This window comes from Podarcis vaucheri (assembly GCF_965113315.1).
Source record: "Podarcis vaucheri genome assembly, chromosome: 2".
NCBI classification, from domain to species: Eukaryota; Metazoa; Chordata; class Lepidosauria; order Squamata; family Lacertidae; genus Podarcis; species Podarcis vaucheri.
In genome coordinates this window covers 118,037,087-118,052,821 of record NC_138760.1, presented here as the reverse complement: position 1 = coordinate 118,052,821, position 15,735 = coordinate 118,037,087, and the positions used below count along the sequence as shown (strand labels likewise).

The following is a 15,735-nucleotide window of genomic DNA, read 5'->3' as shown; positions in this document are numbered from 1 at the left end:
AATAAAATAAAATAAAATAAAAATAAAACTCATGTTCTTAACACATGGCCTACATGCCAAAGAAGACAGGGACAGCTGCCTCTTAACAGGCGTTGCTCAGGAATTCTAAGAAACCCCCAAACCAGTGCAGTTTAGAAATTGGTGGTTAAAACACGGAACCTGCTCCTTGGCCTCAGGAACCACCATGCAAAATTTCTGAACAGCCCAGTCCACCATCTTGACTCAAAATAGCATCTGACTGTGTCCAGAACGTAGACCTTCTCCTTGATCTCTGGAGTCACGCTGCAAAATTTGGTTAAGCTTTCTTAAGAGCAGAGGCGTGCCTAGCCTCCGCCACCTTGATTCAAAATGGCGGCCGGCATCCAAACAGCTATTGCAAACACCACCCCTCACCTCAGGAAACCTCACGCCAAGTTTGATAACAATATCTCTAGAGGTGGCTGAACCTATAGGCAGCAGACGGACAGATTGGCAAACTGCCAAAATATACAATAGTGATAAATATATATATGATGGTATGTATGTGTGGGAAGGAGAATGGTATTCTGTAGACCAAAGGTAGCAATGTGTGAGTCAGACGATGGCATTGGGTACGTAAGAGCGAAGAATCCCATTTTTTCCAGGAGACACACAGCGGAGTGGGTGGAGAAAAGACAACTGCAGCCATTGGCAATCCTTTCCACAGTTTAATTTCCGCCACGAGGCAGAGGTAGGGCTTTCCCATTACACTTGTCAGTGTCACAACAAGAATCAATGTGTGTGTATTTTCCATCCTTTTGAACTGTGTTGCAGTATTCCCAATATTCATCACTCACACAGCCATAACTCATGAAATAGAGCTCATCATCTGTGAGGGGAAAGACCAAGGAGAAAAACGAGTGACATCATGGTCAGCTGAAGGCCAACATACAATTCCATGAACCAGGATGACATAATCCGGAAGGCCACCTTCCATTTCCTTTTCTTTTTATGGATACACCCAGGCATAATAATAATAATAATAATAATAATAATAATAATAATAATAATACAGTGGTACCTCCAGTTACGAACGGGATCCGTTCCGGAGTTCCAGTTGCATCCCAAGGAACTCACAACCAGAGGTGCCTTTTCTGCGCATACGCACGGCGCATAGAGCACTTTTGCGCATGCACACTCAGCGAAACCCAGAAAAATACTTCCGGGTTTGCCGTGTACGTATCCCACAGGATACGTAAGTAGAGGGGAACGTAAGTGGAGGTACCACTGAAATAATAATAATAATGCTACTACTTGTAAGATAAAGTACCTCTGGACTGTTAAGTCCAGTCAAAGGAGACTATAGGGTTGCAGCACTCATCTCGCTTTCAGGCCAAGGGAGCCGGCATTTGTCCACAGACAGGTTCAGGGTCATGTGGCCAGCATGACTAAACAGCTACTGGCATAACGGAACACCGTGACAGAAACCATAGCGCACAGAAATGCCATTTACCTTCCCACTGCAGCGGTACCTATTTATCTACTTGCACTGGTGTGCTTTCAAACTGCTAGGTTGGCAGGAGCTAGGACAGCTACAGGAGCTCACCCTGTCGTGGGGATTCGAACCATTGACCTGATCGGCAATCCCAAGAGGCTCGGTGGTTTAGACCACAGTGCCACCCGCGTCCAGGCCCTTTAATTATTTGTAAACCACCATCACCCAACAATCTGACTGGGCTACAGCAGCTTCTGGTTTGAATCCACAGCTTTAAGAAGCTGCCTTAGGCAGAGTCAGACTGTGGGCCTATCCACCTCAGGGCCACTTACCCTGACTAGCAGGGACCCTCTGGGATTCCTGGCTGAGTCCGTTCCCACCCCTGTCTGGGGATGCTGGAAACAGGGCGCTTTACCGCTGAGCTGCGGCCCATCGCCAGGTCTTACCAAGGTAGCTGGTGTACGTGAAACACTTTCCGAAGCGAGTCTTGCACGTTTCTTCTGTCGAATAGCAGGCCTTGCCATTTCCGGATTGACAGAGCTTACACACGAGGCCTTGGGCTGAGGTTGAAAAGAAGTTGTCGAAAGTGAGGGCTTGGAGATGGTCCTTTCTCGTGCGGGAGCGAGGGTGAAAAACAGGAGAAGGGGTAGACGGAGATAATCTGGGAGCAGCCGTGTGAGGCTCTGAGCGCCATAAGCCAAGGAACCGTCTGCCCTCCTCCCTCTTTGAAAATTGGGATGCGTTCGTGGTTCCCCACCCTTTGGGAACCTTAAGGATGGATTCTTGTAACCAGGGATGCTTAAGAAACAAGCACCACCTTCTGCCTGAAGCTGGTATTTCTGGGTCAGCAAAATGGAAGTGCCAGTTGCAGATACAGTGCTGCACACAAGTGGAGTGGAGTCTGCCCTGGATGCTTGGAGGACACCCCAAGGCAGAGGAGAGCCAGCGGCACAGGGGCCTGCAAGGGAGAGGAGAGGAAGGGGAAATCCTGTTCTGTGAGCAGGAGTCTCTCCATGGAATGAATTTGTTCATGCACTGAACCCCATCCGTTCCGTTTACGGGACATGCAAATACAAAGAGTATGTGTTTGTTTGGCTAACAGCCATTATGAAAGATAAAAACACATAAAGCAGAATGAAATCTGTTGCACAGTTTAGGTAATTATTATGATGAGACATCCTGTCAGACAAGGGTTTGCTTCCCTTAGCATCCCCACAATTTTTTATCCTTGAAATGACTGCTCTAAGAGCAAAGCAGGTCACTTTTTCCAGAGGTGTAGGTCAGAATATATAATACATACGTAGGTACGGAATCAGAACTTTTTCCAGTTCTGCACCTTCAAGGGAAAAAGGCTCACAAAGCACTTGGAAACTCATGCATACCTCTGCTTATTCTCTCTGTAGACCTCTGCCCCCTTCCTCCCTCCCTCACTCCCTCCCTCTCTCTCTCTCTCTCTCTCTCTCTCACACACACACACACACACACACTCACCAGGAGAGCAGAAGAGCAACATAGAGGCCCCAAGGAGGAGAATCTGATTCATCCTGAGTAATGTACACAGCCTCCCAAGTGAATATCAAGAATGAAAATGGAGCCGTGGAATATTAGGAAGGTCTGGAGTTCTTTGGCTTACCAGTTTGTGCCCTCTGAGCCTCTGGAAGCAGCCAGTGAGGTCCGGGGCAAAGGTGTGCTGTGCAAATGTTTTCTTTGGGGCAGAAATGCTGGCAGACGCTGTTGCTAAACGGTGCCAGTTAACAGGTCTGGACGAAGTCAGGGACAAAGTTTCCACCTGTATCAACTTGGCGTAAGTCCATTCTGTCCTGTATCTGCATTCATCTGCAAAATGTGTATCCATCTATCTCAATCCTACTCTCTGGAGCAGCAGAAAACAAGCTTGCTGTATGCTCCATCTCCCATGAGACAGCCCTTCAGATATCATACCAGCTCTCAGTCGTCTCTTCTCCAGGCGAAACAAGATTTTACACACCTCCTCCAGCATCGCAGGGGGCTGGACTAGATGACTGTCAGGGTCCCTTCCAACTCTACAATTGTATGATTCCTTGATTCTCCAGTCTCCACAGCAGTACAAGATTCCAGGAGTTGTGTGTCAATGTCCCCCAAGCTACTCCTAAATAATTCACAATTCACACATAATTTTTGTTTAAGGCTTTTGGCATAATTTTGGCCACAACTTTATTAAAATACATAAATGTGAGTGGTTGCTTAGGCATTGGTTATGACTATCTGTCCCCACGCCCGGGGCAGAACTGACTTCCGGATTCCAGCGAAAGCCAGTGAGGGGAAACAATATTGGGGAGAGCATGGAGCTGGGCACCAGACCCTCATCCCGCCCCCGCCCGCCGCATGCTCCCCATACAGGGGTATGAATGAAAGAATGGCAAGCCCCTGGATTCCTTTAATGGAATTCCCTTGCAGCAGCAGCATTGGAGGGGTAGGCGCCGCCAATCCTTACCCCTCCACCAACCAATTTTTTAACCAATCCCTAACTGTAACCTTACAAGTTGTGACGATTTACTACGCAGTAGGCAAAACCAAATGGCACCAGCCAATCAGCCAGATGGACAAAATTCCTACTGAAGGGTTAATCTTCATATTAACTGTACATAGTGAGTTTCTGCATTAAACTTACTTCTGCATTTGTGGTCAAGCCAGCTACCAGACAGGCTATGGGGCCATTTCCTGCCTTGCGCTTCCTGCTTCAGTAATGCAAGATAAAAAAAGACACATACAAGGGGCTGCTTAGCTAGCAAAAAAGACACGTGTACGAAAGGAGAGGGGAGGGACTGCTTAGCAAGCAGAAAGGCACACGTACAGGGGTAAGAGGAGGGAGTGCTTAGCAAGCAATATAGATATGCCCTAAAAGGGAATAAGTGAAAACTTGCCAGCTGATTGGGGAAGTTTTGGGGGAGGTCTGAGAGGTGGGTGAATGCTTTCAGGTATAAGAAAGTTTGCTGATGTGTATTACTTTGCAGCCAGATTTCAGAAACGATATTCTGCTGGCTGTCTCTGTGCACAGATTAAACCCTTTTCTCCAAAGAAGAAACTTTCCTGGTGTTATTTTACTCTTTCTTTGGTCCTGGGGACGCGGGCAAAACAATTCCCTGGCGAAATAAGGCTTTACTACCAGGCCCCTGCCCCCAAAGCAGACGACCCCATGACAGGCATTGCAAGGTCAACGCAATAGCCCTAGATTAGGGAGGGTGGGCGGGTGATCCAATGCACGCAGCAAAAGAGCCCAGTCAGTGCTGTGTGACTTGATTTTATAACCTTTGGTCCGTTCCCCTAAATGGCAGCACCAAAATTTGCCCAGTAACCCAACTGCCCAATCACTACAGATGGCCATCCATACTAACCCGCCCAGCAAGAGGGGTGGCCTGTTCAGACCCCACCGCAACACATGCTCTCTATGAAGGAGAACATGCTTTGCAGCCTCACTTTACACACCAGGGTCTCTGTTTCCTTGGGGAAATGAGGCATAGCAGAGACTGTGGTGTCTTTATGATATATGGTTTGTTTATTTACACATATATACAGCCTGAGTCTACAGAAGGGCCCTCAGCATTCATACGCCAAGAGTTTCTGGCTTCTCCTATAGCCACAGCAGCCATGGACCTAAACAGACCCTGCCTGTTGGGATTCTCAGACGTTGCTCTCTCCTCCTCTCTCCAAGCCACCACTTCCTAACTCTGTTGCTTAACTTCTGACACTCTGTACTAAACTTCTGTCCACGTTATATTCTCCCTCTCAATTCTAAAGCCCAGGCAGAGAGAGACCCTGCTCCCTTTGACTAGGGTTGCCATATTTCAAAACGCGAAAATCCAGACACAAAGACTGTTGAGTTTTGTTTTTGCAAAGTTATTGAGCTTCTGCTGCTGCTTCTTCTTCTTCTTCTTCTTCTTCTTCTTCTTCTTCTTCTTCTTCTTCTTCTCACCAAAGTTGTTCAGCATTTTTGGGAGGGGGGGAGGGAAACGACAACATTTTTGAGCTGCTTCTTTTTTTGACCAAAATTGTTCAGCTTTGGGAGGGACAGGGGCCCAAAGTTGTTGAGCTCTGAATTTTTGAACTATTTTTAATTGCATCCGGCAAAATCTACACTACCATCATGGGCTGCCCAACACATGGATTTCCCCAGACCTCTGACGCTCTGGTTGTGTTAGCAACCCATAACCCCAGGCTAACACCTCCATTGAAATTGGTCCAAGTTTCTTAGCACCAGCTTTGATTAGCGCTTATCACATGCAAATTCCAGAGGGATTAGAAACGGCAGGTCAAATACACACATGGCTCTGACGTTCCTAACACACAAGTTCCAATTAAATTATAACTTTTACAGAGCCCAGGTGTTCAGCACCTGCAAAACTGTAATGATACACAACTCCCTCAACTGTTTCTCGTGAGGAACTGTAGCCCGTTCTCTCTGTAGTCCCCTGAACACTTATGCACAGACATTTTCATTTGCCAGGAGAGCAGAAGAGCAGCATGGAGACCCCAAGGAGAAGAATCTGATTCATCCTCAATAATGTAAACAGTCTTCCAAGCAAACATTAAGAATGAATCAGGGCTGCAGAATCCTAGACAGATTGGGAGCTCTTTTGCTTACTTACTGCATTCCACGCTCCAAGCCTCTGGGGACAGCCAGCGATGTACACAGGACAAAGGTTTGGTAAATGTTTTCTTTGGGGAGGAAATATTGGCAGATGCTCTAGCCAAACAGTGTCAGAGGATGCAAAATTTTAGTAGATCTGAACTGTTGCATGTGTTCACCGATAAGTCCACAGCATGAATCTATCTATCTATCTATCTATCTATCTATCTATCTATCTATCTATCCATCTATTCAATACTTTGGCCACCTCATGAGAAGAGAAGACTCCCTGGAAAAGACCCTGATGTTGGGAAAGATGGAGGGCACAAGGAGAAGGGGATGACAGAGGATGAGATGGTTGGACAGTGTTCTCGAAGCTACCAGCATGAGTTTGACCAAACTGCGGGAGGCAGTGGAAGACAGGAGTGCCTGGTGTGCTCTGGTCCATGGGGTCACGAAGAGTCGGGCATGACTAAACAACAACAATCTATCTATCTATCTAATCTATCGTTCTATCTATCTATCTATTTTTAATGCCAGGGTACGGTTTGAAAGTTGGGTCAATCTGAGTCTGCTTAGTAATTGGGTTCAATGGCGGAAGAAAAGTGGGATACAAAGGCAAGGAAATAAAGAATAAACAAGCACAATCCTCAGAAATTTGTATTTAATCAGTATTGAAATATGCATTTCCTAGAAAATGCATGCGCCTTTCAATATATGCCTTTCTAAATCGTATTGAATACAATTTTTGAACCAAGAAACAGCGGAGATTTGGAAAGTGAAATTGGATACAGATAATCAGGCTCCTATACACATTTTGGTCCAGGGGGTGTGTATGCCCCTGAGCAATTCACATCAGGATTTGCAAAGATCAGGTTCCACAAACAGCACTAGTTTGAACTACTTTCCCATGGCAGGCAGGGGGAATTAAATTCCCGAACGCTTTTTCACAGGAGGAAAAAAAATAGCCATTGTGAATTACATATAGCAAACAACCAGGTGCCCAAGAGTAGACAATGGATTGAGGTGAAATATGGACCCCAGACCTCTTTAACTGGCCCTTGGGACTCTCGTCAGGTCACACCCACTGCCCAGCCAGCCCTCCTCTCCCCAGGCCTAGTGCCTTACCAACCTTCCATTGCAAACTCTTTTGAGTGTTTCTGCCTTGCTGGAATGTGCCCTTGAAGTCAGTCAAGGCTTGTTGCTTTCCTGGATGGGGAATTGAGAGGTGTAAGGGACTGACAGGATGCTGATGACTGTCCACTGGGGGAAGGGGGCGGGCCTCTGACTTGGAAGAGGGGGTTGGTGATTTGTGGAGAAGTGTACCATCCAGGAGGCAAGAGTCGGAGACAGGAGAAACTTCAGAGATGGAAGGCGGAGCACAGAATGGGTCTGAGGAAGAGGAGGAAGAAGCAGGCCGGGCAAGTGGAGGGCCAGGTGCTTCCCACCCCCTCTCCTGAGCCACTGTGTCCCAGAACCAAGAGGGGGTTGAAAGGGGACGTTGTGGGAATGTTGTGGATAGTAGGAGAGGATATATTGCTACTAGTGAGCTAGTAAAGGTAAAGGTAAAGGGACCCCTGACCATTAGGTCCAGTCGTGACCTGGGGTTGCAGTGCTCATCTCGCTTTATTGGCCGAGGGAGCCGGCGTACAGCTTCCGGTCATGTGGCCAGCATGACTAAGCCGCATCTGGCGAACCAGAGCAGTGCACGGAAACGCCGTTTACCTTCCCGCCGGAGTGGTACCTATTTATCTACTTGCACTTAGATGTGCTTTCGAACTGTTAGGTTGGCAGGAGCAGGGACCGAGCAACAGGAGCTCATCCTGTCACCAGGATTCGAACTGCTGATCTTCTGATTGGCAAGTCCTAGGCTCTGTGGTTTAACCCACAGGGCCACAGCATCCCAATTGTTGTGGATAGTAAGAGAGGATATATTGCTACTAGTGAGTTAGTAGCAGAGCACATTCCCTGTACATCACAGGAAGCTAGTTGGTAGATTCATTTGAATCTCTTGTGTTAAGCAATCCAGTCTGGCTTGTCCAGAATGGGTTATTCCTGGCAAATCCCCTTTGTTCCCTCCTAAAAAGAATAAAGACACAACAGTCTTCTTTATAAGGAATGATAAGGATTACTTACATCCAGTTCACAGTATGAGCCCTGAAGACAGGCTTTAGCTTGCAGTTACAGAAGAGAGTGTGGGTTCATCCCATATGGGGTTTGAGCCCATGTGCTGCTAGCTGAGAGCCAGCACACAGCAAAAGACATCCAGGGAACAGCATCAAGAGAAAGAAAGTCAAGAAGAAGGGAAGGTGGCTGAGTAACCAGCCTTTTATAGGGTCTCCCAGGGTCACACACAGGGGCAGCATGCTCCAGACAGGTGTGACAGGAAGTCCTCCTGGATGGAGGAACATCCCCCTGTGTGTCTACTCTGGGCAAACAGGGAAATGTTGTACTTGACTGCTACATGTTACATCCCACAGACGTTGCCACGCAGGCACAGTCTCCAGCTGCATGTAGGCACATAAACTGATGGAAGGGGAGTGGCCCCCTGTTGCTGCAACTGCTCCATAGAGTGCAGACCTAGGAAGAGCTGCCTAGACGCTAGATTGCTGTGTGCAGGTATACAGGGATGCAGAAGCGACTGTGTTCACAATAAACAACAACTGCCGTATGTGTTCCTTTGGCTGGGAAGTACTCTTGACAAGAGGTTTGTGCGTGCGTGCATGTGTGTGCGTGCTCAGACACCACTGCGAATGAACGAATGAGTGCTGGAAACAAGATCTTGAATGTTCCTTTGAAGGCGGGGCTCGCTGATGGCACTGATCAGCTGATCGGCACTGCCAGCAAGCCCCAGTGCGATTGGCCAGAGTAGGGAGTTCCCCATCGGCATTCCCCATCACTTTCAGTGAGCCCCTTTGAAGTTGCCACGTGATATCATAATGGCATTGGGTAAGTGACAGGTGGGTGGCTCCACCTGCCCGTCACAAGGGCCTATGAGAGATTGGAGACCATGAGGGCAGCCCAACTTCCCCACTTTCTGGTCTTGGAGGAACTCTGCCTTATATATACAGTGGTACCTTGGAAGTCGAACGGAATCCATTCCAGAAGCCCGTTTGACTTCCAAAACATTCGGAAACCAAAGTGTAGCTTCCGATTGGCTGCAGAAAGCTCCTGCAGCCAATCGGAAGCCGCGGAAGTCACGTCAGACGTTCAGGTTCCAAAGAACTTTCGAAAACCGGAATAATCACTTCTAGTTTTCGATCGTTCGGGAGCCAAAACGTTTGACTCCCAAGGCGTTTGAAAACCAAGGTATGACTGTAAAGTGATATGCCTGCAGTTTTTCCACATTCATGCTAATGAATACACCCAAGTCAGTGGCAAAGCTTACCACCTTGATGCTGCCTTCCATATTTTTATTTTTAGGAAGCGTTTGGTGGAGCCGGTCTTTTAAATACATTCTGTTGTATGTGTCTCTTTCTTTTGGAGGACCCTGGCAGCCACCTCCCACCAGCCTCGTTCTACCAACTTGTAGTCAACCCTTCCATACCCATATGTCACTGTGATGAGGTTCTCCCCTTTCCCAGAGATCAGCACAACTTTCTCATTACTGGTCGTAATCAACATTTTGGCATTATCCTGAACGCAACGGGGTTCCTGGGAGAACCGACTAACGGCCTCATCCAGGCAAGACCTTAGCTCCCGCCATTTCTGGAGTTTCAGCCTGTTCTTCACACGCAACAAGTTCTCCAAGCTTAGCGCCTCCACCCCAGTCTGCAAACGCTCCATGACCACATCCCAGTTGTCTACGTGGACTTCATATTTGGCCTCGCCTTGTTTAAAGAAGACCGAAATCTTATAGGTTTCCTGGCCGGAGACAAACCTCACCACCCGCCCACCACATTCCACCAACATCTCAGCATCCTTCCGGATGGTATCGGGTTCCATGCAGAATTTTTCCACTGCTAGGTCAAAGCAGGCCAAAGGAGAAAACCCTTTCCTAAAGGAACCCCAGTTATGTAGATGACCACGGATGCTAAGGATATTGCTAAGGCTGAGAGGCTGCGGATTAGAGCAGAGACGAGCAAAGTAGAGGTCCCAGTTGGGTACCAAGACATTGTAGTGCACTTTGCCTTGATTGTGGAAGACGGTGACTGCGCACGACCCGTCGCCCGAGGTGAACTCCATCAGAGTGCGCCCATCAGAAACAGTGAGATGGGCATTGCTTCTCACACACGGTGGCTCCCTCTGGAGGTTCTCCAGGGCGCAGCTGAAGCAGGAAAACATTTTGCTGTTGGGTTCTTCCTTGGTCTTGGCCAACAGCATGTTCCTGAAAAAGAGGTCTGCTGAGAGACAGGTTGGGATTCCATCAAATGTAGCCATCCTCGTTCAGATCACTGCACAAGGACAATTTAAAAAATTAATTAAAGGACACTTAAATGTATGAGTCAAGCTTTTCTAGAAATGAAAAGGTACCTATCACCCCCCCCCCTTGTTGGTTCCTTTGCTCTCCATTTTTTTTTTTGTTAGAGCGTTTATTGATTTTCCAATAAAAAACATCCAATTAACATATCAAATCATAATCCAATAAAAATAAAAAACTAAAATAAAAAGATAAAATTGCCTTCCAAATTGTAATTTTGATTTTACGACTTCCCACAGTCTGAACCTCAAAGCATGCCCAGATCTCAGTCCTGCCTTTCATCGACGTTTCCATATTTCCATATCTCGATTTTATCTCTCCAACCTTTGCCCTCCATTTGACCTGGATAAACAAACAAGGCCTCCTGCAGGGTAAATAAGACACGCAGCATCCTGGAGAAAGGATCAAGGTCTTCTGCTGTGAATGGGCCCTTAGAGCAAGTCTCCACCCCCATCGTTCAGCCCGGACACTGAGGTCCAGCTCCGAGGGCCTTCTGGCGGTTCCATCGCTGCAAGAAGTGAGGTTACAGGGAACCAGATAGAGGGCCTTCTTGGTAGTGGCGCCCGCCCTGTGGAACACCCTCCCATCAGATGTCAAGGAAATAGACAACTATCTGACTTTTAGAAGACATCTGAAGGCAGCCCTGTTTAGGGAAGTTTTCAATGTTTGAACTTTTATTGTGTTTTTAATATTCTGTTGGGAGCCGCCCAGAGCGGCTGGGGAAACCCAGCCAAATGGGCAGGGTATAAATAATAAATTGTTGTTGTTGTTGTTGTTGTTGTTGTTGTTGTTTGAGTAGGTGTCTCACTGAAGGTGCTCCAAGGTAAAGCTAAAGGACAGTATTTGGAAACATCCTTCTGCATTTTCCATTAGCAGAGAAGAAGGGAACCTCGGGCCTGGGGAGCAAGGGGTGAGATGGCTAAAAATACCGTAGCTTTATCATGTATAATAAGGTAAGAATCCAATGTCTCTATTCAGACCAGGTCTCTCCATGGTTTTAAGTTTGGTAATAAGTTGCAATTCAGCAACTTCTCTTTCCTGAAATTCTTTTGTAATGAGACAGCTACTTTTAGATCTTGTATAGAATGTCCTGGGGAGATTGAAGTGTTCTCCTAATGGTTTCTCTGTCTTGTGATTCCTGATGTCAGATTTATGCCCATTCTCTATTAGAAGCACACTCAAGGATTTACAGGGGTACACATTATCACATTTATTGTGGCCCTTTGGGCCGCTACCACAACAGCAGGAGGGGTAGATCTCCTCAGTGCTTCTTCACCAGCCTGACTCATCTCTGCCTCTTGGCCACCCTCACCCCACTCTCCTGCTTCCACTTCTGCCTCTGATTCTGGACTCCTCTCTACCACAGACTCTTCCTGCTCACTAAGCCCTGTTGCCTCTTCTTCAGCTTCTGACACCTCCTCCCTCCCAGTCTGCTCCCTCTTCTCCCTCTGACCACTCAGTTGGTGCCACCCAACAATCCACTGTGACCTAACAGTCTGTGACAGTTGACCAGTGAGTTGACCAGTACTCTGACTCACTGTAAGGCTGCTTCCTGTGTTCCTATGTAAATATACTGTACACTGCTGGTTTCTCTCTCTATCCATCCATCTACCTACCTATCTATCGCTGGCCTTCGGGACTCTCTCAGGCCACAGTCCTTCCTCAGCCACATCCACTGTCCCCAGGCCACACACCTCAGCTTGCTTTGCACCCTTCCCTGAATGCTTCCCCCCCGGTCCTTGAATGAGTCCTTGAACTCTGATTCTGCTTTTTGCCTGCCTGAGTTGGGGGACAGAGAGCAGTTCGCAGGTATGTGTAGAAATGAGCCCAGCATACAAAGGTAAAAATTAGCACTCGCTGATCTTCCACGTTTGGCCTGGCCTACCTCAAACGTTTGCCCGGAAGGGAATAATATGGCCTTTGGGCTGAAAAACGTCAAACCCCCCCCCCCCCCCACAATTATATTAAGAAGAGCAGGAGTTAAGCAACATTTTTTGTAAAATAGACAAAGGTTTTTGTTGTTGTGTTTATTCTGCAAAGAATACTTCTGAGCCTGAATTATGCTGACATTTATCTTTTGCCCCTCCCTCCCTCCCACCTTGTCCCATTAATAATAATAATAATAATAATAATAATAATAATAATAATAATAATTTTATTTATTTATTTATTTATACCCCGCCCTTCCCGGTTCAAAAACCGGGCTCAGGGTGGCTAACAACAAATTTAAAACACTTTATTATAAAAGCAGCATAAAATACAGTATAAAAACATGAATAACAATAAAATTCAAAAATCAAAAATCAATTAGATAATCCCCAGGGTTAGCTGGCTGAATTGGTCCTGTAGCCTTTCAGGCCTTTCCCATGGGTAGGATGAGCATTGCTCCCCAGGGAAGGAGGGAAGAGCCAAACAGACACCAAGGGCTTAATTCAGAGAAAGAGTCTTTATTCCTGCTATCCGGAGTAGCAGAAAGGAACCTGCGTGATAATTCACAAGCAAGTACACCTGAAAGCATTTTACATTCAGTTTATATCCCTTTTTTCAGGCCCTTTTCCTTCTCTCCCCTTTCCCAGGGATCCAGCCTCACGAGTTTGCACAGGTATGTTGGCAGAAACAATCTCCATTCATGATGAATAGAATTGTTTCTATCTGGTTCTCCTGGTGCTATTCCCGGGGTCTGTGCGCCAGTGCACAGCTTGGTGTTATGTACTGATGTTCTCACCCTGGGCCAGCAGGGGGATACTGTAGATAGTTATGCAAATGAAGGATCGAAAGTAACGTTCAGGGATTGGATAGTTTGTATGCAAATGAAGGATCGAATAGTGACGTTCTGTGATTGGATAGTTTTAGAAAGTTGCAACAGTTACAATTGTTCTGGAGCTGTATATAAGCAGGCGGGCTGAGCTCCTCAGTCAGTTCTGTTCCAGCTTACAAATAAAGAGCTGCTTTGGAAGAATCGCTGTGTCATCTGATATGTTCGCCCACAACTTAACACTTTGTTCTCTCAGCTTCTTTTTGTTACAGCAAAGCGAATGCTTTTTAGCTACTGAATCCTCAAAGAAGGTAATTGGGAAGTCTTTTGAGGCCTAGTTGAAGTTTTGAGGCCTAGTTGGGGTGAGGCCTAGGTGGGGTGACTTCACAGGTTTGGGGAGCCCCTCCCTTCAGTCCTACTTGGGCCAGCGAGGAGGCCAGGGGAGAAGTAGCTGTGGGGTCTCAGAGCAGGTGATCTTCATAAAAGGGGAGGGGGAGGGAAGAGAAGGGAAATAAAAGATCAGACTGAATTCAAATTAGAGGCCAGGTAGAATAGCTCTGTCTTACAGGCCCGACGGGAGGAGGTTAAATCCTGAAGGGCCCTCGTCTCATGGGACAGAGCATTCCACCAGGTCGGAGCCATCACTGAAAAGGCCCTGGCCCTGGTGGAGGATAGTCTGACTTCCTTAGGGCCCGGGACCTCTAAACTATGGTTATTCATGGACCTTAAGGTCCTCTGCGGGGCATACCAGGAGAGGCGGTCCCATAAATATGAGGGCCCTAAGCCACAAAGGGCTTTAAAGGTCAAGACCATTGTTTTCTCCCCCACCCCCAGAATTCATATGGTCATCTTCCAGGGCAGCAATCTTTTTTTAAAAAAATATTTTTAAATGAATTTCAGCACCATGCAGATGACAATATCGTTGGAGGGCGGCTGAGGGGGAGGCAGCGGGCAGAGGCCAGCTCCATGTTGCTTTTTTGGGTGGGGAGCCACTTCATCCCTCCCAGGAGAGACTCTGTGGCTCAGGATCACTGCAGGCCCAGTGCCACTCGCAGGGTCAACGCATGCCAGTTGCGTCCTTCTCAGCTGCCCTCTGGCATGGGGTGGCGGGGGACCCAGCAGCTCAGCACCCTGCAAGCACAGCCCCAGGCCGGGCTACTTTGGGGAGTGGGATGGCGTGCTCTGAAGCGCCTTGACTTGGGTGTCACCTTGGGCTCCAGCATGCTGCCCCCAAGGTAAGTGCCACCCAGTGCACCCTGCCCCCCCAAGCTATGTGACTGCCCCCACTTCAACCCTGAACATTTTTTTCCCAATTGTTTATTTATTTTTCTTTATTGAAAGTTCAAAAAGGACATAATTATATGTACACTAAGCATAAAGGTAAAGGGGCCCCTGACTGTTAGGTCCAGTCACGAACAACTCTGGTGTGTTCAGCGCACGGAAACGCCGTTTACCTTCCCGCTGGAGTGGTACCTATTTATCTACTTGCACTTTGACGTGCTTTCGAACTGCTAGGTTGGCAGGAGCAGGGACCGAGCAACGGGAGCTCACCCCGTCGTGGGGATAGTTAGTTGCTTTTGAGGCCAGGGGGACAGGTGTTGGGATTTACATAGGATATATTTCAGGGGTGGGGAACCTGTGGCCCTCCTGGTGCTGCAGGACAACAGTTCCCACCGTCCCTGACCACTGGTCATGCTTGCTAGGGCTGATAGGAGTTGGAATATAAGACCACAGGTTCCCAACCCCTGGCTTACTGTATGTCAGGATTTTACGATGCTCCCCTGTGTGGCTGATGCCTTTCCTGCAGTCTGCCAAGTCTTCTGGAAAGGAGAGACTCACGTACCCCCCCTACTTCCCCCTCTTCTGGAGTTGAATCTAACCCCGGTCGCTTCTCTGCAACAGCCTCTGCTGGCTCTTGTGAATTTACAGCTTGCGTCTCCGGACAGACAGGGCTTTCCTCCCTCTCATTGTGAGGGGAGCTCATCAAACTGAACCTCCCCTCATCCAGCCCTCTTCCTTCTTCAGAGCTTTCTCTGGCGCTCATGGCAGGGAGGTCCCTGACACACACACACACACACACACACATATATCAATCACTGGATTATTGTTATTTTTTGCCTCTTCTCTTCCTCCTCCTTCCCCTTCCTCTCCTCCTCCTCCTCCTCCTTTTTCTTCTCTTCCTTTTTCTTTTCCTGTTTCCCCCTCCTTTTTTCTCTTCCTTTTCCTCCTCTTCTTATTCTCCCCCCTCTTCTTTTTCTCTCCCTCCTCCTTTTTCTCCTCCTCCTCCTCCAATGTATTATTCACTCGCCACATAAATAATCTGCAAGTGACTTACAAAACTTTGAAAACTTCAGAAGCATAAATCACAACATAAAATCAGAAAAAAGCACAATGCATTGCAACAAAATCCACATGATAACCTTTAAAAAAACTGCAAGAACTTCAGCAGCAGAGCAGAAAGAAACGACAGTAAGAATATCCGACTCTGTCAAATACATAGG

At 47.5% G+C, this 15,735-nt stretch overlaps 1 protein-coding gene and 1 long non-coding RNA gene across 2 annotated transcripts in view; one reads left to right on the top strand and one right to left on the bottom strand.

Moving 5' to 3' along the window:
* Positions 1 to 672: 672 nt before the first annotated feature.
* Positions 673 to 3,080, bottom strand: LOC309525359. Its single transcript, XR_014216168.1, has 3 exons — positions 2,945 to 3,080; positions 1,900 to 2,013; positions 673 to 847 (listed from the first exon to the last, which is right to left on the bottom strand). It is a non-coding gene; the product is annotated as an uncharacterized lncRNA (long non-coding RNA).
* A 9,807-nt stretch (positions 3,081 to 12,887) lies between these two features.
* Positions 12,888 to 15,735, top strand: part of LOC309525288 (uncharacterized protein) — a 45,095-nt gene continuing 42,247 nt past the window's right edge. Inside the window, exon 1 of the mRNA XM_082210847.1 lies at positions 12,888 to 13,081. The gene's annotated coding sequence lies outside the window, so the exon portion shown is untranslated. The remainder of the gene's footprint in view (positions 13,082 to 15,735) is intronic.